The sequence below is a fragment of the Gallus gallus genome, chromosome 3 (assembly GCF_016699485.2).
Source record: "Gallus gallus isolate bGalGal1 chromosome 3, bGalGal1.mat.broiler.GRCg7b, whole genome shotgun sequence".
Lineage (NCBI taxonomy): Eukaryota > Metazoa > Chordata > Aves > Galliformes > Phasianidae > Gallus > Gallus gallus.
In genome coordinates, this window is record NC_052534.1 from 75,987,478 (window position 1) to 76,014,340 (window position 26,863).

The window sequence follows — 26,863 nt, forward strand, 5'->3', positions numbered from 1 at the left end:
TCAGAGGCACAGAGAATGCAGCAGTGATCTGGTTTTCATTGCTTATGGATATTGAGGCTGTCTAGTACCCTAGTGCCCCATTACTGAAGTGTTGGATGCTTGGCTAGCACAAATCTCTGCATTTTGTCAAGAGACTTTGGACCTTGCAGCACATCTAGTTAGCTATTAAAGGCACTGCTGACGCTATCAATAAGCAAAGTATTTTCACAGAAATGTGGAGGCTTTCAGCAAACAGTGCTGCAGCTTCTAAGGACTACACCTGTGAAGAAACCTCTTAGGAAACAGGAAAAAACAAGTCTCTTTGATTATAATAGCTGCAGCAACATCCATTTCTAGCAAAGCCTAGAGGGGGAGTTAGTCCACCTCAGGCAACATTTGCTGTATTGGCACCACTTGTTTTAAACCTGTTACAGTGAACAAAATGCGAACATAGACCTATTAAAATGGTAAGCGGCAAGACCCACAGGCAATCAAGAGCGCAGTTACCAAGAGAAGATGTGCAAGGCTTTCTTGAAAGCCAATTTCTTTTCTTTATACCTCCGTTCTCCTTGGAGTTAAGCATTCTCTCTGTGTCAAATACACATGGTCATCGTACATGGCGGGGCAGACATGGAAGTGAATAAGCATAAGAGTAATAAACATAGTTGGACAGAACACGAACATAAACCGAAGCAAGACCTTCTTAGATGTCTTAGTTTTAATGTCCACAAAGTATAAGGGTATTTCTCTTATAAGCAACTGTTACAGAGAGATGAGGCAGCTGAGATGGGCTATAAAGAGTCTGAAGATGACAACTCCTAAAGGAAACGGCACCATGACATTTCTTAAGGCTCCTGAAGTCATTCAAAAGGTTAAACTGAATTTCTATCATCAGGCATTATACTAAGTGGAATCTCTGCAAGTAAAATCACATCCTTGTGTGACCGACCTTTCTTCTGACAAGGATTTAAAATATGTAACTTTAATCAGTCAAAAGTCATTAGGTTAATGATAGAAAACTCTGCTTTTGAGACAAAACAATTTACAGGAGCAATATGGTTTCTGGCAGGCCAGATTCATCAGCAAGTGTACTTTCCAAGACTGAAATCCAGCAAAATTCACAAGCACTGCTTTTGTTTTTCAGAACAATGACTATTTTCTAAAGGAAAAGAAAAAATAATTAAAATGTAATCCATTTATCTCTGTATTCTCATTAATTTCTATAATTCTTTAATAAACGGAAGATATACATCAACTATCCATTTCTTCAGAAGAGCTCATTTTCCAAGACAAAAGAGTTTATTAATGCATCCCACAAGAAATCCAAACCTGCCAAGCTTTGTTTTCTTTTGTATGTCTCAAAGTCAGAAATGTTCGCAGTGAATTTTTATTGAATTCATTCTCTGCAAGAGATCCTCTGAGTGAGACTTCAGCTCTGAAGAAATTGTTTTTCCTGAGGAGAATGAGGAAGGCAGTGAAAACAGAGGATGATGGTGGCCTGGTCTCCTAAAGTCTGAGTATATGTGTAGTGGGCACCACTCTCACACACTTTATTGAGGGGATTCAAAGGACGCTTCAGTAACCATGAGAACAAAGCTCAGGGGTTTTGTGTAGAAACTCGAGGTGCAACAACTCTAACATGAAATATACATTAGCCATGGATTCAGGTCATTATGCTGTATATCTCTGTGAGTCTTTTCATGAAAATTCATGTCTGTTTCCAGGCAAGCCTGGATTTTAGAAAGACAGCATTGCTGTATGTGAGCAATCCCAGCTGGGCAATCAATGACAGAGAGACAAAGAGCTGGTTGCCACATTTCCTCACTAACTAGTCCGGTCCCAGTGGTGATGGGATGCCAGCAGCCCTTCCTGCTGGCACTGGGGAAGAGGCACAGAGCAGACACATGGCTGGGATCCCACCCCAGCACTCACCAATAGCGCATGCAACCTATGGTCTGGCTTCTGAGCAGGTACAGATGGGTCTTCTTGTGGCTGGGGGTACCTTTGGTGACCACTGTTAATAACTAAAGTAGGTTACTGTGGAGGCCATCAGACACATGAACGTGGCTAACATCCTAGAGGAATTAAGCACAGCCTGTTTATCCATTTAGGAAAAGTGGATTAATGAAAGGGAACAGCCATGACTTCAACTCTAGTTAACCAGTGTTTGAACAGCATGGAGGCAGTAGGATCCCACACGGACTTAGCCCCATGCTCAGGGAACAGTGTAGAAGAATTGGGAAGACAGGAGGATGCAAAGGGGGGACCATGGGGGACAGACTGAGGCTTCTGCCCAGTGCAGACTCCAGGGAGAACCCTGGAAAGGCAATGGGCTGCAGTCCCAGGGTCCCTGACAGGGGGGGAACAGGTGGATACCTCTTCCCCAGCCTTCAGCCACTGCTTAGCTACCCTATCCCACGGGACAAGAGTAGGACAGGCAGGAGATAATAAAAGCAAACTATTTTTGAAACATGTCTGAGTCCTAGACGCTGAGTAGAGCCCTCCAGCACACCAATAAGCATTTTATATCAATATGAGATGCATGGAGTATTATCTTTAAAAAATGAAACTGCTGTATATATCACACACTCTCTTGTTCTCTATTTCTTGACTTCAGGATTTCTCCCCTAAACTTAACTGATTTTGCTCAAAGTAAAGCATGGTTGAGGCCCAGTTTCAAGAAAGTAGAAGCTTTTTCTGTGTTCTAAACAAATTACTCTGTCAAGAAAATGCTCCATTTCAAGATTGCATCTCTCAAAGTCCAGTAATGGCAAAACCATTGATAATGCACAAGCACTCACTGAAGTAGAAGCAACTTTTAAGGGGGATGAGGAAATCTAAGTTAATACTGCTTAATAATGCTTTTATGTTTATTGGAGCCTTTCTACCAGAAAAGGACTGTGTCCCAGTGCAATACAACTGCCCCACAGGCCCAGAAGCCTCAATGGTCCTTAAGTAAAATAAAACAGGCTCAAAAGTCAGACCAGTTGGGGTCTGATTTATCTCATCTGACATCACTCATCTACTAATTCAGCTCTTCCTTAAGATATGCACTTCCTTTTATTCCCTCCTAAAACAGATGAGAACAGCAGCTCTCTAAGAGCTGCTCATCTCTGCTTGCCTGGAGAGGAGACTTAGGCATTTACTTCAGATGAAGTGCTCAGTGTTTCAGACGTTACACTTAGATGAGAGGAAACCAGGAGCCAGTGCCATTGGAGAGCTGGCAAGGCTGTGATTTTTAAATGTCTCATTCAGAACACTCCAGTGAAGAGTAAGAGACTCAAAATTCCTGGAGAAAATAGACTGAACAAGCACAGCTGACTTCAGCCCTGTATCATGAAGTAAGTAATGGGAATGCAAAGACGTCATGCAAGGAACTCTGTCCTCCAACAGCCTACAGCAGAATGAGGTACCAGGGAGATGTGAGCAACTAGTGGGTGCATTCCCTCACTCATTTAACCAAGACACCAACATTTGCTCTGGGCTGAAATAAAATCAATTTTCTAATGAAAAAATAACAAAACATTTGAGTTAAATTTCTATTACATGTTTCATTAGTGTCTGATTTCCACAGAGATCTTAACTTAGTGTTGCAAAAATTCACGAACAGGTACAACTAAAGTATTTAGATTCTGCAGTGCTGTTACAGTTTTGTACAAAGCCTGGTTTCCTAACACTCCCACACTTCAGCATCAGCAAAGCCTCTTGGCTAGAGCATCCTTTTCATGAGATAACATGGGCTTGATGACACCCCCATGGGGACATGGTGATCCATCTTAGCAGAGATGATCACGTTGTAGAGGTGTGTCTAACCTAACCTAAGTAAGTAATGTCTCATATCTTGGGTACATCAAGATTTTGTCAAAAACACAGGCATTTTCTGCTGAACAGTTTTGCCCAACTCCCTTTCACTTATTTTGAAAAATGTCATAGGAAAACACCGATTTGTTAGCTAGGTCTAATTTGTACACAGGACAGATCTCATTCTGCTTATAAATGTGCAAATGGAAATCTAGCAGAGCTTTTCATTAGATCCAGCCACCAAAGCGCTTTGTGCCTCCAGTTTCAATTAATGTTGGCAGGAACTGCCAATGTGTGGCACTAACAGGGCTCAGTGCTCTCCAGGCCAGCAAGGGCCCAGCTAATTGCAAGGTTTACTGGGGAATGGTGGAGATGAGGAGAGGTAGAAGTTCATCCATTGCACTGCCAGAGCAGAGCTCCATGCCAGGCATTTGTAGGCCTACCCATTTCATATATATATGTGCTATAGATAAAATTGAGTTTCCATTATGCAGTCCTTTGGGGTTGATGTGGAAATCACATGGCCTGATTCTAGGTAAGGTGTTAAAAATACCATCCCACAGCCTCTTGGTAGCAGCTTTAACACTGTGCTTTGCAAAAGCCTATAAACTCCTGTGAGGAGCCAATGTTGAATTTTCTTTTGGACCACAGCTCAGGGAGAAAAACAATCATGAATTTTATGTCTTTTTTAATTTTCTTTCGTCCAGAAATGTAATGTTTTTTTGCTAGATAGAGAAAGCTTTTCCGCATACAAAGTAATTTTGGAAGAAAAACATTTTTTTTAAAGGACAATAAGTACATTTGAGGTTTAAGAGCAATTTGAAGGCAGAGATAAAGGCACACACAAAAAAAGATTAAATGTTCTCCAAAATACTTCTGATCCTGGCTCTGGAGTGGCACCATTCACTTGGAAATTAAGTGGAAGAGAAGTCTTGAAAAGAAAAAAAGAAGAAGAAAAAGAAGAAGAAAAAGAAGAAGAAAAAGAAAAAGAAAAAGAAAAAGAAAAAGAAAAAGAAAAAGAAAAAGAAAAAGAAAGAGAAAAAGAAAAAGAAAAAGAAAAAGAAAAAGAAAAAGGAAATGTGCAATGTGAAAACAGTCCATAGCCTGAAGGTAAGACTCAAGCAAAAATCCTCCCTATGGCTCCATTTTAAGATCTGCTACAGGACCGGTCCTTTTCCATCCTAGATGAAAGGATTTTGGCATGGAAGCAAGCCCTGAATACTCTGCAGCGTCACGGCAGCTGGGACAGACCTCTTCGGTTAATGGGTGGTCTTGCAGGCCAGGCTGCCCCCTGGTCTTGTTTTCCCATTCCAAGGAGGACCCCCATCACTTCATTTTGGCATCTAAAAAGCATTATGGTCTCTAAACCCTCCCAGAGCTACAGTTCACATGAATTTTTGGATCCCCAGCATCTCCAGAGTCCAAAGAGACTTGAATGCCTCGGCACTTACCAAGATACCAAAAGCACGTGGTTGTTAACTGCTGTTGACAGTCAATTGGTTTAAGCACACAATGACTAGTTGTAGTGATCTGCCTGACATCTGAAAAATTTGGCCCTACTTCTGAGTTGAGCTTCCTCAGCAGCAAAAGGAGTGAACTGTCCACCCATTCCAGGGCTGCTGGTGAACCTATTCATATTCAAAGAAAATGTGGGAGCACTGAAGAGCAATCGTCCTTGAGGGGAACGAACAAACGGCTAAAATCCACAATCAGGTGGGTGACCAAACTGTACCTTACTTGCCAGCTCTTGGGGCTGCCTCTGGAGGGTGCTGATCTCAGGGATGCTGCCTGGACACAAGAGAAACTTAATCCAGACAGCAACAGGAAGGGAAATAGCACGAGGAAGGGTGCAAATCCAAAGCTGTGAATGGGCAGGGAAGCAAGGTGTAGGCCGTGCTGAGACCACAGCCCAGCAAGCAGAAGCAGTGAGCTTAGAATCATAGAATAGAATCATAGAATCACTCAGGTTGGAAAAGACCTTAAAGATCATCGAGTCCAACCATGGCCTAACCATACTGCCCTAACTAACAACCCTCCGCTAAATCATGTCCCTGAGCATGTTGGGATGAGATTAGATTTGTCAGGGCTGTTGGAGTTGGAGGTATGACTGTGAGCTTGGTCAAGGCTGCGAGATGAGGCTGGTGGGGTCAGGGTGTATGCCTGCACACAGCAAGCTCAAAAACAGTTGGATGAGTGGATGCATGAGTCTGCATGTATTTCCCATGTGCGCAGACATTCTGCTGTCGTCACTCAGCCCATGGCATGACTAGCAGAGCCTTTAAAAAGAAACCACACACGCACAAATATTTTATGTGCACGCCTTACACATAAGGCACGGGCCAAAAAACTTGCCCACACAGTTCTGAAATGTACCCTTTTAATCCCTTTGGTGCCAAGGAAACTTGGTTGACTACAAATGGTGACAAGGAGAACTGCACAATCCAGTCCATACATACAAAAACCAGCAGGCTGAGTGTAAATGCCTATTTGAAGGCATACAGATGAATCAGTAATGATATTAGAGTGGTTAGCCAACTGCCTTAATTGATATGTACAAAACCATATGTGCTTATAAGCTTACAAATGCTAACTCACACTTATCACCATCTGTACAGAAATCCTCAGTAAATATCCTTTTCCTAAATGCAGGTTTGTCATTTTAGGAGTTGGGCTTAGGGAAAGCGAAAGGCTATGCCATGAAGTGTCCATCACGACTGGCACACCTCTCTGAGACCAGATTTGTTTTAGTGACTATAATAGAGGCTGGTTGTTGTCCAGGCCAGAACAAAGACGTGAGAGAAATGTAATAACCAGCTTTTCAAGCAGAAAAATGAGAGCAAGTTCTTCTGACAAATAAGATAAGGAGGAAGGCCAGTTCTACGTTCACTTCCCTTCCTCTGCAGCTTTCTCCCAGTTCTTTCCTGGTGTCTTAAATGAAACTGCAAGAGAAGGCCAAGGAAGACCAATCCAGGAGTACCAAAATGACTTACAATTTCACAGGCAGGTCACTGGTCAACAAAACTTCTGCTGGAGAAGCAGTGATGGTGGGAAATGATCAAACATCTTCCTCCCAAATTTATCATTGTGAGAGAAAAAGCCTTTGCTGCTCTTATCGCCACAATTAACTAGAGTGTGAGGCCCCACCACATTGCTGCAGAATGGTTCACATCTATGGTTCCTCATCAGCTTCAAGCCAAATCAGTGCCTATGTTCAAAATCAGGTGGGTGGCAGTTAAGCAGTCTGCAAGAGCTAAGCTGGAAGAACAGCCCCATTGCCAGTGCAAGGATTTGGTCTGACTGGAGTGCTTTTATGTCCATAAACCATCTCTGTTGTAGAACCATCATGCAGGAAAAGACCAATTCAAGAAAGGACCGATTAATTCACCAACATTATTTGCTACGTGAGTCCAGAGACAAGGAAATCCAAAGTTGCGTCTCACTTAACTTCAACAGCAGAAATATGTATGTTCCCATGCGAGTCTGGTTTCCTCCTAATTGCTGCAGAGCAAGCTTTTCCAAGCTCTAAATTCTATGGCCTGTTCTAGTTTTTGCATTAGGGTGAGTGGAAATTTCATCAGTTATATCAGCCAGATCTCATCCAGCTACAGAGGGCCTCCAAAGGGCCTGGGTCTGGTGTATTTATTGTGTCTCACGTGGAATGTATTCTCTACTAGAATCTGTTCTGCTCTCTGAGGCAGTTCAAGTAACAGTAGTGAAAGAAAGTGTTTTTGCTGGCTTATCTTCACAGGCCATACAATCAGCTTGCATATATGGTTGTAAATGCAATTTTGCAGTGTGTTTGCAAGGTCGGTCATATTGCAGAAGTGGTTGGAGCTGAAGGTTGAGGTGCCATACTCATTCATGCCAGTGTCTGTGTTTTTCCATCCCTTGGCAGCATAAATAGGCTTGAGATCATTCATGGTCAAGGACAATCAAACATATTTCTGCTAATGTAACCAAAGCACACAATTGCAGTGCTGATGCCAACTACATGTCTGGCCGTGGGGAGATAGCTGACATCCAGCACAGCATAGGTCTCTCAATATCATTTGGTCCCTTTGATTCAGCAGAGCAAGTTTGGCATTGGTTTTGTCAAATACCAGGTGTCCTGTAATGTTATGGGACAAATGCAGGAAGATATTTAGGAGCTTAAATGCTGCTTAAAATCAGGAGATAAAAGGGAAAAAAATACTTACTCACCTTTGTGACCTGAAGGCTAATTTACTTTCTTAAGCAGCACGGCTGAAAGTTTTATCCTGACTGCCTTCACAGAAAGATCCATCAAGTTTTCCAATACTGGAGTCTGCCATTTTTGACTCAGCCTTCATGGCAGAAGACTATTAAGAGAGAAAAATTGACAAGGATTCTCCTGACGCTTCTGAAACACAGAGGACATGCTTGTGTGACAGGGACAGGTGAGTTACTCTCCTTTTAAAAATCCTGACAGCGCTGTGCATTAATAGTGCCATAAATATTGTATCTGTGCTGCAAAGGAAGCTGAGAAATTGTTATAATTTAGTTGTCACCATTGTGCTGGCACTGTGTTGTGGCTGGGTGACCTGCAGGCACAGAATAATAACGAGGGCGATTCATCAGACCCCACAAGTGACAAAGTGAAGAGTGAGTATGTGAGGGGTAAATGCTTTGATCTTATTAGACAATACCAGCTAAAAGGAGGGTTGGGTGGGAAGGTGCATGTGAAAAATATGATTTTTAGACAGGTCCCAGTAGCTCTCAAATGACAGGAAATCCCTGAGTGCCAGCAATGAATGTCAGTCACTGCCAATTTAACAGGCACACCTGAAACAACTCACTCGTGGCAAGCTGGCAAACATAACAGGGGAGCAAATAAGTAAAACTGATCCAGGGGCCTCAGAATGCCCTTATCACACTGGGTGTTTCTGGTTGATGCACCTCAGGATCAGCAATGTCTGTTCAAGCAAAGCCAGTATACGGATCAGCTTCTTTTTGGGCAAGTGGTGCTATGGGAGTAGAGATACCAGGTCACATTTGGTGGGCAACAGCACCTTCTGCACAGAGCCAGACCAACACAGTTTTGTGCCTTCTGAATCAGAGCCAAGAAGCCATCTTAGGTATGAGCCTGCATGGGTGCTTTGTCCTGCTGGGGTATCCTGCTTTTCTCATCTCCCTGTCCCCTACTGCCTCCAAATATAGAAATTTGAACTAAGGATTTCATAAGCCCCAGAATAAGGTAATAGGAACAAGTTAGGTGTGATGACTACTGTGAGAAGGAAGCAGATGCACAGGTGCCAAACAGAAGTGAATTTGGCCTCTGTCCCATGAAATCAAGGGAATTTGCCCTGATACAAAGGTGTTGGTTTTACAGAAGGTGTTTTGCATTGCAGGCGTACAACAACACCATGTGAAGAAGTGAGGTGAAGAGAAAAGATGTCTTCTTCCATCCGCTCCAGCCTGGGACCATGCCTGCCCAACCTGGTACCTGGGGACACACAAGCTTACTAACCAGACCCACTTCACTTTCCTTTACCCACTTCCTTTTATGCCCTTTTTAACCTGTTTCCCCTTTGTTCCTACTACTTCCCATTCCCCTGTCCATCCCCCTGGGTCTGCAGAGCTCTGCAGTTCCTGTACCCTCCCAATTGGATCCAACTGGTTCCCAGTGCTGCCAGCTGCAAAGTCTGGGTTGGTCTTTCTGGCAGTGACACTTGTAGCTTGATAGCCCATCAACTAAAGGGACTGCGAGGTTTGTTTCTTGTCATCTTCTCCATTTTTGCTTTGACAGCTCTGTGTCTTAGCATTTTGTTTATTGCTCCTCCTCCTTTTTCTTCTTCTTATTCAGATTTAGTAGTCCCTATTCAGATAGCCTTGCTGGAATAAACATTCCCACATTTTATCTCTTATTGATCAACACAACTGTATCTGGCATTGTCTTTGTTTCCAGCAATTGATCAGCTTCTCTGTCTGTAACTGTTTGTTTTTCCCCCCTCTCCTTTGTTTTTCTGATTTCTTTTGTGAATCCTTTAGTCAGACAATTTTTCTTCAAGGAATAAATAGTCTCTCACTCCATTTATCTTTCCACCAGAATCCGATGGCAGTTTTTAAAGGCATTTAGCAAAGCTTGTCTGTGATTCTAAAACTCAGTATAAGCAGTAAATACAGCAAATAAATCAACAACAGGAATATACGTCAACAGTTGTGCCGTAGAAAAAGAGGACCATAAGCAACATGAGAGGTCATCCAAGTCGCCCTCATCCTAAGGAGTGATCGATGGCACTTTTATCAACCCCAACAATTTTTTTTTTTTTTAACCTGATTTTAAAAACCTCCAGTAGCTACAGTTTAAGCTCTGTACTTCTTGTCCTACCGACAGGACAAGAGGTTATCCTCTTTCTCCTTCGGGAAACCTTTTTCATATTTGAAGACCGTTATTAGTCCTTTGTTCTTTAGGCTCTGCTGATCGAGTTAGTCTCATCTTTCTGTGGGGCCCAAGCTTGTGAGGTCTATGAAGATCATCCTCCTCTTCACTCCCTCCAGCTGATTCACATTTTTTTTTTTTTGAAGTACAGCATCTGAAACTGAATGTAGAGCTGCAGCAGAAGCCAGGCCAGCACTGACCAAAGCAAGAGGAATTTTTCTTTTAAGATACAATCTAAACAACTGTGTGTATTCCCCTCTGCAAAATTTACCTCTTCGTATAGGTAATGTTGACTGATATTGAGCCTGTAATCTATTAAAAACAGAATCTTTTCTGCAAATTTGCTGAAAATCGAACATTCACTATTAGATATTTCTACAGATGTTTATCCCTACCCAAGTATGCCACCTTACACTTTTCATTGTTGAAACCACTCTCTTTATTTACAGATCATGCCTCCCACTTGGGAGGACTGTTTTGAATTTCCAGTCCTATCAGTATGTTAGCAGTTCCTCCCAGGTTCATACCACATACAGATTTAGCAAGCATACATATTCTAGTCCATCACTCAAGTCATCACGTAAACGCAGAATAGAGCTATGGCACCATCATAGCATCCCTTTAAACATCTAACATTTTAATCTAGAAGAAAATTTGAAGTCATGATTGCTGATGTTTACAGGTGGTACAAATGGTAGCATACTAAATAATAACAAGGCAACTATACAAAGGGATCTGGATCATTTTGTAAATTGGTTTCTGAGAAGCATGAATTTTAATTGCCAAAATGCAAATCACAAGCATCTTTAGAAACAAAGAATGTGGGTCACACCTGTGGGATGAGGAACTGTCTTTTGGAAATTGTGAAAAACTGATTAACTCACTGAAAAGGGATCTTGAAGCAATAGAGCAGCTGGGCATGACAACCCTTGCCTAAGCAAGCGGTGAATCATGGAGCAGAAAAATCCTCCTAGGAAGGGACCTTTTAGAGAGTCAGAATCTCTCCTACATATAAATTTCCCAAGTTAAACTTACACTGGCAGCTTGTCTTCTGAAAGTCCAGCAAATGCACGTTTCACATACTTTCCTACCTGAAAGATATCATGTGATGTCTAATGCATATCAGTGCATAGGATCTGCACTGTCGATGTGATTGCTTACTCAGTGAACAGAGAGGACATACTTGTGCAGTTGTTAGGGCTGAACTCAGATTTGTGTATTCAAAGCACCAGATGGATGTGTGGGACAATGAACAAAAAGCTGTTGTCCCCACAGAAGTGTGTCCACTTCAGATGATCAGTGATCCAAGGGATGGAACACCTCTCCTACGAAGACAGGCTGTGAGCTGGGGCTGTTCAGCCTGGAGAAGAGAAGGCTCTGGGGAGACCTGACAGCAGCCTATCAGTATCTGAAAGGGCTACAAGAAAGAAGGGGACAGACTTTTTAGCAGGGCATGTTGTGATAGTACAAGTGGAAATGGTTTCAAGCTTTAAGAGGGTAGATTTATGCTGGATATAAGGAAAAAGTCTTTTACAGTGAGGGTGGTGAGGCACTGGAACAGGTTGCCCAGAGACTGGGTGGATAACCCGCCCATGAAGACTTTCAAGAAGAGGCTGGATCAGGCCCTGGGCAACCTGATCTACCTATACGTGTCCCTGTTCATTGCAGGAGATTTGGACTAGATGACCTTTAGAGGTCCCTTCCAACTCTAAGAATTCCATGATTCTATGAAATGCCCAAACCACTGTTCTCCATTTCTGAAAGTTTTGAATCAAGAGGTCTTCTTCTGTAGACCAGCATACACATGCATCACAAAAACCACTCATTAGGAACTAGTACAGCTTCCCAGCTGCAGAGCTGTGGGTGAGAACTGTTCTGCAGTCATTAGTATTGCACAGTTGAACAGAGATCACTCAGTGACTTGCCTAGAGAAAAAATGAAGAACTGAATGAAGCTTTTCAGGGCCTGAACCAAGAAGATTCAGGATGATATTCTGATATTGCTGAAGGTTTAATGTTGGCTTTATGTGTTCTACTGATGGAGCAGCCATATAAAAAAAAACAAAGAACACTAACAGAACAAGTCTTCTGAGGGTTTGTGAAAGCAGAACTCTTCTCAATTCCTTGCTAATGACTTTTCACTAACAGGAAGGAAGATTGCAGGGAAGAGGTGCAGTAGACCCCCATAGCAGCACTCTCCACAAAAAATGAAAGAGCAGTAGGATGCTTCCATTGGTGCTGGCTTCCACAGTAGCTGAGCAGATAGGCAGTGTCAGTCCCAGGAGTAGCCTCAATAGGTCAGAAGTGCCACCATGAGCTCCAAGGAAGTCTGCCTTGGAATATTTCAGAGTCTGGTATAAGACTTTTCCTGCGCAGAGGTGTGTGATTTTGCAGGGTTATGCAAAGTTGTACTCAGAAACACTGTCTGTTTTGGAGAGAGTGTTGCAGAGGAGCTCATCTGTTGAAAGCCCACAGGCAGTTTTATTCATGAGGGCTTTGGGACTCAGGACCCTTGGAGAACTCTGGAGAATTTCAAAAAGCCAGGAGAAGATTTCTCTTTGCTGTTCTATGACACTAAGATCTACAGAGCCATTCTTCCTTAGCTGAGGGGAGCTCTGAGGTCTCCTTTGTTTCCACATTTTTAATACCTAATTGCCTGAACTGGCCCTATACAGTACCATACAGCTCTAACTACTTTCTAATGTATTTAAATGTATGCAATAGAAGTGTGGCTATAGTGCAATTAAAGTGCCATTTCTGTTCATTTTAAATGTCAGTGTAATTTAAGTTCATGGATAATAATATTCACAAATCTGTAGAATTTCCTATGGATTTGCTCAGGCTCCCCATTTAATATTTCTGGAGATTTCCATATGTGAAAATTTCAACTTCTGTTATCACTAGTGCTTGATTAGATAGAAGTACTATCTTTGACCCAAGGCTTGCCTGTGCTGAATATCTGTTGCAGGCTGATATGTGCTCTATCATGTTAGACTTCTTGTTCATCATTTCTTTGGTCAAAAATCACCCGACACTTTACAGTTCTTTAACCTGAGAGAAACTTTACTGAGATGCGGGGATAATGCATCCTCTCTGTATGCTGGAAATGGATGAGTATCCTTGAAAAACAATGGATGAGTATCCTTGGAAATGGAAATGGAAAGCCAGTATCTGCATCTTCCAGAAAAAAGATGCTGAAGCTGTAAAGTGTTCTGGTTGGATTGTAAGGAATTTCTGTTTGTGACTGTAGACAATAATAGGATTTGGGGAGTTGGTCTCAAGATCTGTAGCTGAAAGGTGTGTAAGAACCTCAGGCCACTAGACACTGAATATTTTACCCCCAATAAAAGTACTGTCATTGTAGATCATCAGGATGCAGTCCTGGAGGCAGATGCTAAATCTATTGTCCTATCAGCATGGAGGGCTTGAAACATGAGTGCCCTCAATTGCCGCTAGCAGATTCAGTTTGTTAGTGTTTAGTCTTCTTGCCACCTGAGGTGCTCTACTCCAGCACCATCTCCATCCAATAGCAGTAGCTGGTGTGGATGTGGCATTCTCTTTTCTCCCCAGTGTGCAGCGCTCACAAATGTCCTGGTTCTGTCACTTCCCTTTTTGAACAGCTCTTTGCTCCATTTCTTAGGGGCAAAGCTCAGAAAAATGCCTCCAGGGCAAGTTCAACCTAGAGAGAAGCTTATGCAACAATTAACCTACAAGATGAAAAATAACATCTTGCTGTGCCTCTCCCCATCCTGCTTCCGCATCCTGAAGTCACAGCTTCTCTGGCATTTTCCAAGATAGACTAGCACTTGGTAGTTTGCCTCTGCTATGTTATCTGTAGAGCTCCCTCACATGCCCAAATCCCATGTAGCATGCATTGATTTTTCCTTCAGGTCAGCACACCCATCATGAGTTATGAAGCCCGTCTGGAAAGGAGAAACTAAAGAAAAGGTGATGCTTTTACTGCTGCTGATATGATGACAAGGACTTCTGGCTTAGGAGTTGTCTTTTACTGTTTAGCAAGTAGATTTCTCTAGCAGCCTGAGGAAAGAGCAACCTGCCTAATCTCTGTCTCAGGAACGAGTGGAGAACCTCCGCAGAGAAATCCTTCCCCAGGAAGAACAGGAAGGTTTCCCAGAACATAGTAAAGGGCATGGTAAAAAAGGAAAGGAGAAAATGAGAAACGCTTCTGGGAAGGAGGAACAGATGATTTCTTGTGGAGGACACAGAGGTTCTGTCATGGCCATCCCACAGCCTACAAGTGAACCTCTTTGCCTCCAGTACTGTTACAATTTTGGATATATTCACCATAAAGAAAGCCAAGTTCAAGGGCTATTATGGACAATAAATGCTATGCAAGAATAAAACAAACAAGCAAACAAGCAAATAAACAAAAACACAGGACGAAACCACATTGACTCAGCCAACAGCATGGAACAGACAGGTCTAGAGCTATTCCGATTCTGCTGGGACACTACTGACAAACACGACAGAAAAGCAGCAGTATTTGGTTTCATATTTGAGAACTCAAACTCAGTCCCTGCATGGGCTGCTGCAGAAACAAGTCTGGGAGAAGTGTCTGCTCGGTTTAGTCACATCCTACTCGGGAGCTTGACTCTGAAGTCGCTGTGTGAATATAAATGTGGTTGCAGCACCATTATACTTCCTCACTGCTGCTGAACTCACTTGGGAAACGGCTGTCACTTACTTGCAAAAAAAAAAAAAAAAAAAAAACCAGAAGAAAATGAGATAAAACAAAGCAAATAATGCAGATTATTTCACTGGCCCATAAACTATTTAATCCTGTTGCTTCCATGTACGTAAACACCCCAGAAATCCAATGTTTTTATTTCAAAACACATTCACATTAAAGTAGTTTAATCACCAGGGCAGGATTCATTTCCCCTAAGCCTGGCTGTTCAGAATTTGGGTGTCTAGCTCTCTCTATCCTCCCTGCAAACAGTAGACAGATGGGTACTTCAAGACAGTTGTGACAGTAGTTAGAGCCTAGGCACTCAGGCAATGCTACAGGCTTGGGGCAGAGTGGTTGGAAAACTGTGTAGAGGAAACGAACCTGGGGGTATTGGTCAACGCTTAGCTGAACATGAGCCAGCAGTGTGCCCAGGTGGCCAAAAACTTCAATGGCATCTTGGCCTGCATTAGAAGTAGTGAGGCCAGCAGGAGCAGGGAAGTGATCATCCCTCTGTACTCAGCACTGGTGAGGCTGCACCCCAAGTACTGTGTCCAGTTTTGGGCCCCTCACTGCAAGACAGACATTGAGGCCCCAGAGTGTGTCCAGAGAAGGGCAGTGAAGCTGTGAGGACTCTGGAGCACAAGTCTTATGGGGAGTGGCTGAAGGAACTGGGATTGTTCAGTCTGGAGAAGAGGAGGCTCAGGGGAGTCCTTATTGCTCTCTATAACTACCTGAAGAGAGGTTGTGGTGAGGTAGAAGTTGGCTACTTCTCCCATGTAACTATCAATAGGACTAGAGGGAATGGCCTCAAGTTGCGCCAGGGGAGATTCAGGCTGGACATTAGGAAATACTTCATCAAGAGAGAGTTCAGGCACTGGAATGGGCTGCCCAGGCAGGTGGTGAGTCACCGTTCCTGGAGGTGTCCAAGAAACGTTTAGATGTTGTACTAAGGGACGTGGTTTAGTGGAAAATATTGGTGATAGGTGGACGGTTGTACTGGATGATCTTAGAGATCTTTTCTAACCTTGGTGATTCTATGATTCTATGGATTTCGGAAACTGGGTCAACACCACAGAAAAGTAAATGTTAGATTTTATGGACTAAAGACAGATCCTCTGGGGAGACAGTTCTATGCATCATAAATAATGAATAAGCAACCTGCTACCAAAGCAGACAACCATGGAACAGTTTACACAGCCTTATAAAACAAGACATTTTTCTTAGGCTGTTTTGCCTTATAGTAACGCCAATGGGAAAGAAAACCTGTAGACAAACAAAAATGACTCAGACATATTTTCCCCGAAGACTTCTGGATCCCAAGGGAATTTTTCTTTGCAATTTAATAAAGAGAGTCTGAATTCCTATAGAGCTCCTGAACTGAAATTTCTACTTTGCTGAACCTGCATTCAGCCTTGCTACCTACACCTCTGATCTTGGTTTAGGATGACGGTTAATTCAGATAAGTCCAAAGAGAGATAGCTCGGTAATTGCTTATGTAAAGAAAACCTTATCTGTTTCAAACATAAAGTCTGACAGAAGAGAAAACTTACAGCAATGGAGGGCAAAATATATTTTGTCCTTATTTGTACTAGTTAAGGCTGGGGTAGGGGGAGATGTAACACGGAGTGTTTGTTTGTTTTGCTCTGGGAATGCAGCTCTTAAAAGAATTAGTCATCTCAGAGAAATTAAACAGAGAAAACAAATATGACAAATATGAAAAGGGAATTATTCGTGCCCACGTAAAACGAAACATTCTTCAATTAGAAAATGAAAAGAAGAACGAGGAGCTATTCTTTGATTCTAAAGCTTACTGGGGCTAAGTAATGCAAACAGCTCAAGGATTTCCAGAGCTAATGTGTCCTTCACGAGTGGAGAAGGACAGGGCACATACCCAGGCAGGGGAGCTGCCCTCTTCACATGTAAGCAGTGCTGCCAGAAAATGTGGTATTTGCAGTGGGAAATGGCTCTGCTATGGCACTGGAGTGGCACTGTTTCGATGTGTTCATTATGAATTGCAGCTGACAGTACTAATATTCTGACCTTAATTCTTACAACCATATTCTGAAGTGACCCAACTAAATGAGTTTAGGTTAATCATCCTCTAGGAGCTCCACAGCAGGACTGGAAGAACCATATATGTGCAACATATGTGCAACATAGAAAGCTTGTCTGGCCTAGAGCTACAAATATGCCTAGAAATGTGTATCTTACATGGTGTGAATTAATAGCAGCTTGGGCTATCACTGCAGTGGCCAACTCCAGCTTTGACATCATGCTCACCCAAGTGCATGCCTGGGGCCACCTCATGAATCTATTCCACAGAAGCAGAAAAACACAGCTGGAGATAAAGGAGAGGGAGATGACTTTTTCATTTCCAGCACATCAGGAGGGTAGAGAAGAGCCAAGAGCCCAGAGTGGCCAAGTGCCCTCTGGCCTTGCTGTGTGAATATAGGGACAGTGTCAGGGCCAGAGAAGGGTGGAATCTGCCAGGGAGGACAAGTCCTCATAGCCATCACATGGGGACCCCTCAGCCCCTGTCCCATGTGGCAAGAATGGACCTTGGGGCTGACCAAAGAGCCTCCCTTTGTCTCTTGCAAAATCAGCAGGACAATTCCCACCAAATTCAGCCAAAAGAGGACTCTAGGCACTGCTGACAGTTTCCATGCACCGATGGATAAGGAAAATCACTTTTTTATTAGCTATTTACATTTGCAGGGGTCATTTAAGGGTTGTACTGAAAAAGCACCAGTCAGGAACAAGTAAAAATTAATGCAGAATGAAACAAGACCCTGTTGCACTAGGGGATGTACAAGAATGAAAAAGACAGCCATTATCCTAAAAGCATAGATAATAAAACATTTATGGCCTATCTTCGGATTCTTTGTCGGTGATCTTTTGGTCCGTGGTGGCCCATGAATCCTCATTAAATGCCCTGTCTATCACTGGAGCTCATATTCAGAAGGATGCTACTTAAAATACAGACAGGCAGTAACCACTGCTACAGAAAACGCCAATTGTTCCCTCCACATCACCTGATGCTCCGGGCACACTGGGGGAACTCCAGGCCTGTCTGACAGACAGCAGTTTCTGTTCTTTATAAGTTCAATATTACAGAACTTTCCCCTAAAATGAAATGCCTTGCTACTTCTGGTCACTTTTAACTTCAGCAATTGAGTTCCATCTTTTTCTTAAATTCATGTTAAAACCTTCATAATTCTTACTTTGGTAAGGAGAGAATGGCTGTATTTGAGAAAAATGCAACAGGCTCAACCTTTTCCTCCTGCATTTGAAGTTTAGAGGGGAAGAAAGGAAAATGCTTGCCCTGAGACAAGGGACCATTCAGGAGGTGGCAACTTGCCTCATCTGTGTTTTTGCTGCTGCATGCAATCTTTTGTCAATACCACTTACATTTGAGATGCAACAGGACTGAATTATCAGAGACCTTGCTAAAGAAAGCAGCCATGGACACAGTACAGTGCAATTTATTTTGATAAAACGCTCTTCACATGAAGCAATCCTAGTCCAACAGCAGGACATCAGACAGTGACTTGAGGTTATTGTTCATACACCTAGCTTGAAGATGTAGGATTGCGTTTTAATGTAAGCACATGATGGGGAATGCTGCCTCCTTGCCCAGCTCTGTGGCTGCTAGGGGTAAGCAGCAGAGCAGAAGTTTGCACCTTGGATGACAAGGGCAGATTCATGCCAGCCACAGTCTGCCATTACCTAGAGGTATGTTCAGCGATGATGGTGGGACTGCTCCTCAAGTTCAGTGTACAGTTCTGTGACAACATGGATTTGCATGTGGGAGAGATGGCCTTCATCAGCAGTACCAAACAGGAGTTCCTCATCACTATCAGTGTATCCCCAGCCAGTCTTTGCACCAAGGGCCATCTCCCACCTGGCAAGGTCACTAGGCAGCCTAACTCTGCACCATGCCCCGGATGTGGGTATGACCAAGGCCAACTGAACATGAAGCATACTGTGGGTAACCAGCTCCTACAAAATGTCTAAAATAACTTGCCAGCTTTGATCAGTGAAGCAGTGAAGCAGCTGCTGCTGGGTGCAGCAAGGCAGGCACACACCACATCACGGAATAGTTGGATGAAATTCTCTCTCCATCAGAATCCCCACTTGGATAGATTTTCCTCTAAGGCAAATTTGACTTTGCACTCAGCCTGCTGCCCCCTGAAGAGACTATGCCTGAGGTTAGCTGGGAGATGCTGTTACTCTCTCCCTTTCTTTGAGCAGGTGGCATGGCTCAGGTAGTAGCATATCACCCCTCAACATACGAGTAGGCCCTCATGGTAGGCCCCATGTTTATAGCTTAATGCCAAGAGGAACATCTGAATGAGTAGTGTTCTGTAAGAAACGGCTGATAACTTGAAACTCTGGTCCATGTTCGTGAGCAGAATAAAGGCCGAAACACGTCATTCAGAGAACATAACTTATTCCTGTGGCTTCCTGAGTGGGTTGTTAGTGTCAAAGGTGTTACAACTTGAATGCCAAGCAGAGGCTAGGTCAGCGTCTGGAGATCCAAGGCAATAGCAGTGGCTGGAAACACAGCAAGAGGATGGCTGGGCTGTTGATGAAAACTAGTTCATTTCTCCAGAAGCTTAATATACCATGTGTGCCACCGGCAGCTGTTTATAGTCGAGTGCCAGGTTAAAAGAAGTGGATCGGAAAGCTTGAGGTGGCTCTGGGGTTCTCCTGGCTGCCAAGAGGGGATCCCAATATTGAGCAAGCCCCAGTACAAGATGGGAAGGTTCTGAAGCCCCATCTCTGTCATGCCAGAGCTGCAGATATTTATTCTAGCATGCAGGACCAGGAGTATGAGTCAAATCCAGCCTGACTCGGTGTCATTTCAATGGCCTGGCACCAACCTGTGCCTCTGTGTCCTTGAGCAGGTCTGTCGCCCACATCAGCAAGAGATTAGGGCCGGGCCTGTGCTGGTCACCAGTACTGGAGGGATAATTACCATCCTTCATCAAGGTTGCAGAAGAGTGGTTGTGAGGCAGCAGCATCTGGGGTCTAAAGGCACTTGAATTGCAAATGGCATTTGTTCCGCTTTCCTTCAGCAGCCCTCTGGTGTGTGTGCAGCCACCGCAACAGCCACCTTTGTTAGAGAAAACGAGTGAATTCAGCATTCATTTTAGAGCATTAAAACTTCAGATGGCTTCCCGGGGGTGGCCGTTATGTGACGCAATTACGCTGTTACCGAATCTTCACTTTTTTTATTCCTGCATGGTTTTCTCTGGGGAAAGTCAGGCTGAAAGCAACAGCTATTTACAAACATTACAGCCCTGGCTCTGGCTCTTTGCCAGGGATTTCCATTAAGCAAAGGCTATGTTGAATAAAAAGGCTGTGTCAAGGCCGATACACACCAGGTGGGGTTTCATTACACATCTTGGCTTTTATTGCCCTCATTTGATTGAAAACAAATAACATTACCGCTCCTTAACAGAAGATTTAACTTGTATACAAGCCTGCTTTGATTTTTATTGCTTTTCCTTTTAGAATAAAGTGTTCAAGTTATGCATAGGTATAAGCTCCAGCAGACACACCTGGGAGGTGTGCAGGTCTGATGGAAGCAGCTTGGTTGCGCTCCAGCCGGGATGCTCATGCATGGATAGAAAGCTGTTCTGGCTTTGGGAGGGTTGCAGTGTTCACTTTCTTTTTTTTTTTTTTGTTATCTTTCCTCTCAGTTTTCTTTATTTTGATTCTAATTCTTGTTTTCCTGTGAAATCTTCAGAATGATCCCCTGCCCTTCTTAGAACTATTCTTTATCCAGTTGTGCTTGAGTTTTCTGCTTCTAACACCAGCCACACAACACCGAAGGCACCAAATACACCCTTCCCAAGCACCACAAGTACAACACAACCCCATGGCGATAGAAGCACCTCCTATATGCCCTATTGGTAACGCATGGTGTCCGGGCTGCACAGCAATGATAAGGTTTCCTTCTAGGGCTGACAATGCATTTTTAATGCTCCTCCTTGAATATGGTAGAGCCAGGGCATGCTCTCAAACTGCAGCGAGGGGTTTCTCCCATGCAGCTGAAAAATAAACACAAGGCAACTGTGAGGGTGAGGAAAGAGGAGGGGAGGAAGGCTTGGCCCGAGATGTCCTTGTGTCTGATCTCCTCCTGTCACAGCGAGAGCACCTCCATGTCCCCTTCCAAAACATCTCAGTCTCCTGAGTGATCCTCCAGTTCACCTTATACAGCTGCACCTCAGGGACCAGCACTCTTTTTAACCTGTAGGACATTTACGTTAGTAATGAGCAGGTACCACTTCTGCACGTCAGCCAGTGGGACTCTACCACAGCCTCTTTTGGGCAGCCACAAGAGGGCAATAGGACCAAACTTACCTTTTCTGGGATGAGATGTCCTGCTTAACAGAAAGTAGGTGCATGCAAAGCTCTTCCTGCAAGCTGCTGGACGCTCAGCAAAGTACATGTACAAAAAGCTGCCTGGGGCATGGGAGAGGCACCTCTCACCTCTCTTCCAGGAGGAAGGCACTGCCAGTTTTGATGGACAAGGTTAGTGGGAGCTGCTTGCTCCCCTCTGAGTTTCACCATGGCTTTCAGGAGGTATTTTACAGCTCTGCCAGCTAGAGCTAGCAAGCACACGGATTGATAAATGCCATCAACATACTAAAATAACTGTGTCCTTTCCTGTACTGATAGCTGAAGTAGTGTGTTCTTACCATAACAAACCCCACTGGGAACCAGATGAACATTCACTTTGTGTGAGTACCCATCATAGCAGGGTTCAGCAATTTGATGGATCGGAATAGCGAAGAAACCTGCTATTTGCATAGAACATTGCTGTATTTTACTTCTGAACCTCCTATTTAGCAACCTTTAAACAATTTCTAAAGAGAGAAGTGGAGGCAAGGAGAAGAGGGAAAGCTGTACTTTTGTACGTGTTACGCACAGCGTGCATAACAAAAAGCATGGCTGTTGAATCCACGTCAGCTCTGTGTGAACAGTCATTCTAATAGTCCTCATTACCAAAGGGAAAATTAGTTTGTGCTGTTGAAATAGTTGTAAACGAGGATTGTTAAAAGCTGAGTTTATTATTCTGAAGCTGGACTGCATTTAAAAATGTTACTGAAGATTTTCCAGTCACCTAATAATTTTATTAGGAACCACTTAAAAGATCAGCTGAAAATGTGGTAATGCCTGCACAACACAAACAGGGTTTGCCCTTCAGCATGCAAAGCGACTGTGGTTTTATACTAAAGATTTATGTAAAGCAGCCATGGAGGTTAGTGATGCTGCTGACCTCCATGTGAGAGCAGTGTTAACAGAGTGGTAACAGAGGTAACAGAGGTCAGCCCCACCAATGCACTGCTGATTTCTGTAAAGACAAAAAGCCCGTGGGGTGAATATTCAACAGATTAAAGGAGACTGGAGTGCACCAGGGGCTGGCTATCCAGCTGCAGACAGTTACCTCAATCCATACCAGCGATACAGGAGGTGCTACCACCAAGTAGTCTGTTTGCAGAAACATGATCGTCTGAGTTTCTGCCCTCATGGACATGAGCTGGAGGTCCCAGCAGAAGATGGAGTTTAAGGTTTCTTCACAGTAAGGGTGACAGAGCACTGAAACAGCCTGCCCAGAGAGGCTGTGGAGTCTCCTTCTCTGGAGACGTCTGTTCAAGATCTGCCTGGATGCCTACCTGTGCAACCTGGGAGCCTGCTTTGGCAGAGGGGTTGGACTTGATGATCTCTAGAGGTCCCTTCCAGCCCCTACAGTTCTGTGATTCTGCGATTCTGTTAAGCGTTCACTTTGGCTGACTTGGATAAGAGCTCCCCACAGAGAAGGCACTGCTTTGGTTTGAGATGTTGCATCAACAAGGAAGAATCATAGAATCATAGAACCACCAAGGTTGGAAAAGACCCACAGGGTCACCCAGTCCAACCATTCACCCATCACCAATGGTTCCCGCTAAACCATGTCCCTCAACACAACATCCAAACGCTCTTTGAACACCAACAGGGTCGGTGACTCCACCACCTCTCTGGGCAGCCCATTCCAGTGCCGGGCCACCCTTTCAGACAAGTAGTATTTCCTAATGTCCAGCCTGAATCTTCCCTGGCGCAGCTTGAAGCCATTCCCTCTAGTCCTAAGAGTGCCTAAGAGTGCCAAGCTTCCCAGCTCCTTGCAAAACCCTTTCTTTGGAGGTGGATTGTAAAGCAGCACAAAGGATCTCACACCAGCATGGTGTTTTGGCTGCAACATGGTAACTTATGCAAAGGATGGGAACATCACACAACAGCTGCTCATTCCCCACAAAAAGCCCCTCCAGAGCCAAGGGGGGTGCAACACCAGTTTTCCTGTTTTTCTGATGGTGGAATTCAGGATAATCCACTCACTGAAAAAAGGAAAAAAAAAGAAAAGAAAAAACAACAACAACAACAACAAAAAACACAACAGGAGCCCCAGAATGTGCCTGGAATTACCAAGAGCCACTTCGGCATGGGCACAGCAGCACCAGAGTCCCTGCATGGAGTGGCACCAGCTCTGTGCATGGACGCCCAGCCTGATGGGGGGACACCAGCTCAGCACCCATCAGCTCGGGTGACTGCAGCAAAGGCATTGCCTGATGTAAGGAATACGGCAGGGACAGCTGAGGAGGATTTCATTCCTTCAGCTGGATGATGGGAGGTCAAGACAGGCCACTGACCTCGTCAGCTGATCTCAGCAGGGAGAGCCTTGCATCGCTGGCCGACAGACACCGAGCTGCCCCCTCACATCGGTGTCTAGGATTTCCTTGAGCACTGAGTTATGCAAAAGGTTTTGCTCCATTTCCCTCTATGGCTATCACGTCAGCTCATGGGTAAATTGCTGTGACAATTAGGGAGAATAATGGGAAGACGTGACACGGTTCTTTTACTTCAGTGCTGTCTACCGAAAACTGGAACTAAAAGATACTAGGCAGCTTCTTTCCTGCCTTTGGAATTTCATAGAGAGTGACATGAGAGCATTAAACAGGCAGAAATAATTATACTTGCACAGACTAAATTAAAAACAATGGGAGAAAGTGTACTATTTTCTTGGTTGCAGCCCTTGCCTGCAGCAGTTCTGTATGTTTCAGATAAATAGAGTAGACACTGTGAAACCTTTTGGAAGCTAATCAAAACCTCTAACACGACAATAAAATCTTCTCACAGCTGGAGCCAGAGAGCAGCATTAATATTTACTAACCATTGAGTATATTTACATGAAAGAGAGGATTCTCAGAGTATCTTTCATATGCAATTAAGGTATACACATGGACTGGCAGGAAAATAAACCTTTTTTATCATGTCTGTGTTAATATTTCTGCTAACAAACGAATAATTATAAATGTACTTGCAAGATTCTTGCATTAGAAGAGAGTATTGTTGCAAACTTTATTCTCATCTGAGTGCCTCTTGAACTCAACTGTGGCTTCTAAATTGTAGGACACAAAGGATCAAAACCCAGTGGTTTAATTTTGTATCAACAGTGTCAACACACAGCTTGTCAACTAAGATAGAGTGCGTGAACTACGAATGTATTTCACACTCAAGTAACAGCAGCACTCAGTTGATGTGCAAGGCCGGGGAAGAACAGTTTGGTGAGCAAAATACGTCCATTTCAACTGGGAAATATGAAATTATATTCCCTTGGGTTCACACTTGCCTTTGTTGTCAGAGTCCAGTCTAAGATCTGCAGTGACAATGATCAAGAGCTGTGAGAAGATCTCGTAGCCCACCAGAACAACATGGGCTGGTAAGGTCCCATAGCTCTGCCACATTGTGCACCAGAGCACACCTGCGCCACTCCTGCCCTTCAAAGGCAGTGCATCCCACTACACTGTCTTTTACTGGTAGGTAAGGACAAGTCTGGGTCAACCCAGAAGAACCAGAGGTTTTTGATACATTAACCATGTAGTTAAACAGTGGATGTAAGCGTTAATGAAGGAGGAGGAAGGTACATCTTGTCATCACAGCTCTATCTGTATCATCTGCATAGTTGTAAGGGTTTTGCCGAGGGAACTACATGCTAGGGATGTTACATGCTAGGAATGCTGGAGAGACAGTTGCATTTGTATTGTGTTTTTATCATCTGGTCTAACATATGTTAGTGGGCTTGTTTGTACACACAGATCCTATTGATTTACCTGAAGGTATGATGTTGGACTGAACTAGTGATATTTTGCATAGAGAAACCTCCCTATGGATGTGAAAACTTAGCTTGCAACCAGTGACATTAGTTCATAAACCTTTCCATGTGAAATGACACTTGTTTAATTATAACAGTGCGGTACTGCATGTAGCTTAGGTTCAGTATCTCACAGTGAAATGCTCTGGATACTCGTTCCCACTTGTGCCAAGAAGCATCCAACCTTAGGGCTGTTCTGCTAAGAACCAAGAAAGGCTTTGGTGCTTTACGATCTCAGGTTAATCCTATCATTCTATGCATGCTGGTTTTCAATATTAAGTATTTGTTATTCATTTGATTCCTGATATACAGGAATATCAGTACAATATCCTGCAAATCCCAGACCCCAAAAAATGCTGAAAGATGGGAAAATAAAATCATAGCATCACAAAATATCATCGGTGTTCAAGGAATGAAGGATTACCTATGTCATCGTGCCCTGTAATGTTTGAACTATAAAAAAAATGGCAAGGATCTTTAAAAAACACTGGCAATGGATCTGCTGGTCATGAGAGATTCCTTCAGCATCATTCAAGGCTCTGTTAGCAAAATGCTGTCAAACACACTGCTAGCAAAGTGTTGGGCTTTATCACTAGGAAAGGAGTTGCTGTGAGTGAAAATGAAAGGAATTCAAACATCCGATTTGCTTATCTTTTTTGATTCTTTCTCTCAGCTTAGCTAATGCAAAGCCACTAGTATCAGAATCATGTTACTGGAATGAGTTTCACTTTCAAGTTGTCAGAGCTGCCATATTACAGCTGCCAGCACTGCAGGAAGATATTTATTGCATGAAAAACAACAGTTCCCACTGGATTTGGAAAACAATATAATTGCAGTATATAACAGAGCATAAGTTTCATAAATGCTGGAGGTGACTGGCCTCTCTCCCACTCTGACTCCATTTCCTTCTCCCCCGTCCGCTCCCCCAGGCTGGGTCTGGGGCCACTCCAAGTCAGCAGTGTTCTCTGCATGACAAACGTGCTGACGGATTGGAAAGATAACAGCATTAATTGCCAGCTTAAGCCTAAAACTGCAGAAGGGAATTGCTAGGCAGAGCTTGGGTTCGGGTGCAACCAGCTTTACCCTTTTGAAGCCAAAAATGACAATGAACATCACCAGGCTACCAGCGTGCAGGGCAGGGCACCTTGTGCAGACCCCAGTTTGATGTGACCACCCCAGAAGATAGCATCATGTTTTTTCATCTCCCCACATCAAAGATACCAATTTTTATTCAGGGTTAAGAAATGAAGGTAAGGCCTTGGAAGAGATTCCCAGGTTCGGCTGAAGGACAAATAAATGACCATCCCTGAAAAGAAAGCAAGTCTGCGTCCAGTTTGTACTTTGTCTTATCTTCTTTTCCAGCGTTAGCCAACAGTCACTGCATGCCACATTTTCCAGAAATAAATCACAGAGAGAGAGAAAAAAAAAAAAAAAAGGCAAGAAATGGAAAAGTATAGCACCACTGAGCTGGTCAGAGATAAGGAAAGCGACAGTCTAATTTTAGGCAGAGAGAAATGTTAAGAAAATTAATACATTCCTTGGGGGAAAAGAAGGAAAGTAACAAAGGTTGTTTAGACTAAAGGCAAGCCAAGAATGAAATCCTGGCCCCTAGGAACAGCCCGAGGCTTGGCAGAATGCTTTCCAAAGGGTTTGGAAGCGCTGGGAGAATACCCAAGCCTGGAAAGACAAGAGAAATGCATAGAAGTGTTTTAGCTTTGAGGCTTAAGTAGGGAAGGGAAGCAACCCAGAGGGTCCACAGGAGACTGTAGTCCCGGCCACAGCTCAATGTAGTCCTTCCTTTG

The 26,863-nt window shown here is 43.6% G+C and overlaps 1 long non-coding RNA gene across 1 annotated transcript in view; it reads right to left on the reverse strand.

The window, feature by feature from the left end:
• Positions 1-17,079: 17,079 nt before the first annotated feature.
• Positions 17,080-26,863, reverse strand: part of LOC124417804 — a 40,229-nt gene continuing 30,445 nt past the window's right edge. The window contains exon 4 of the long non-coding RNA XR_006939028.1: positions 17,080-20,922. This is a non-coding gene — a long non-coding RNA (uncharacterized LOC124417804). The remainder of the gene's footprint in view (positions 20,923-26,863) is intronic.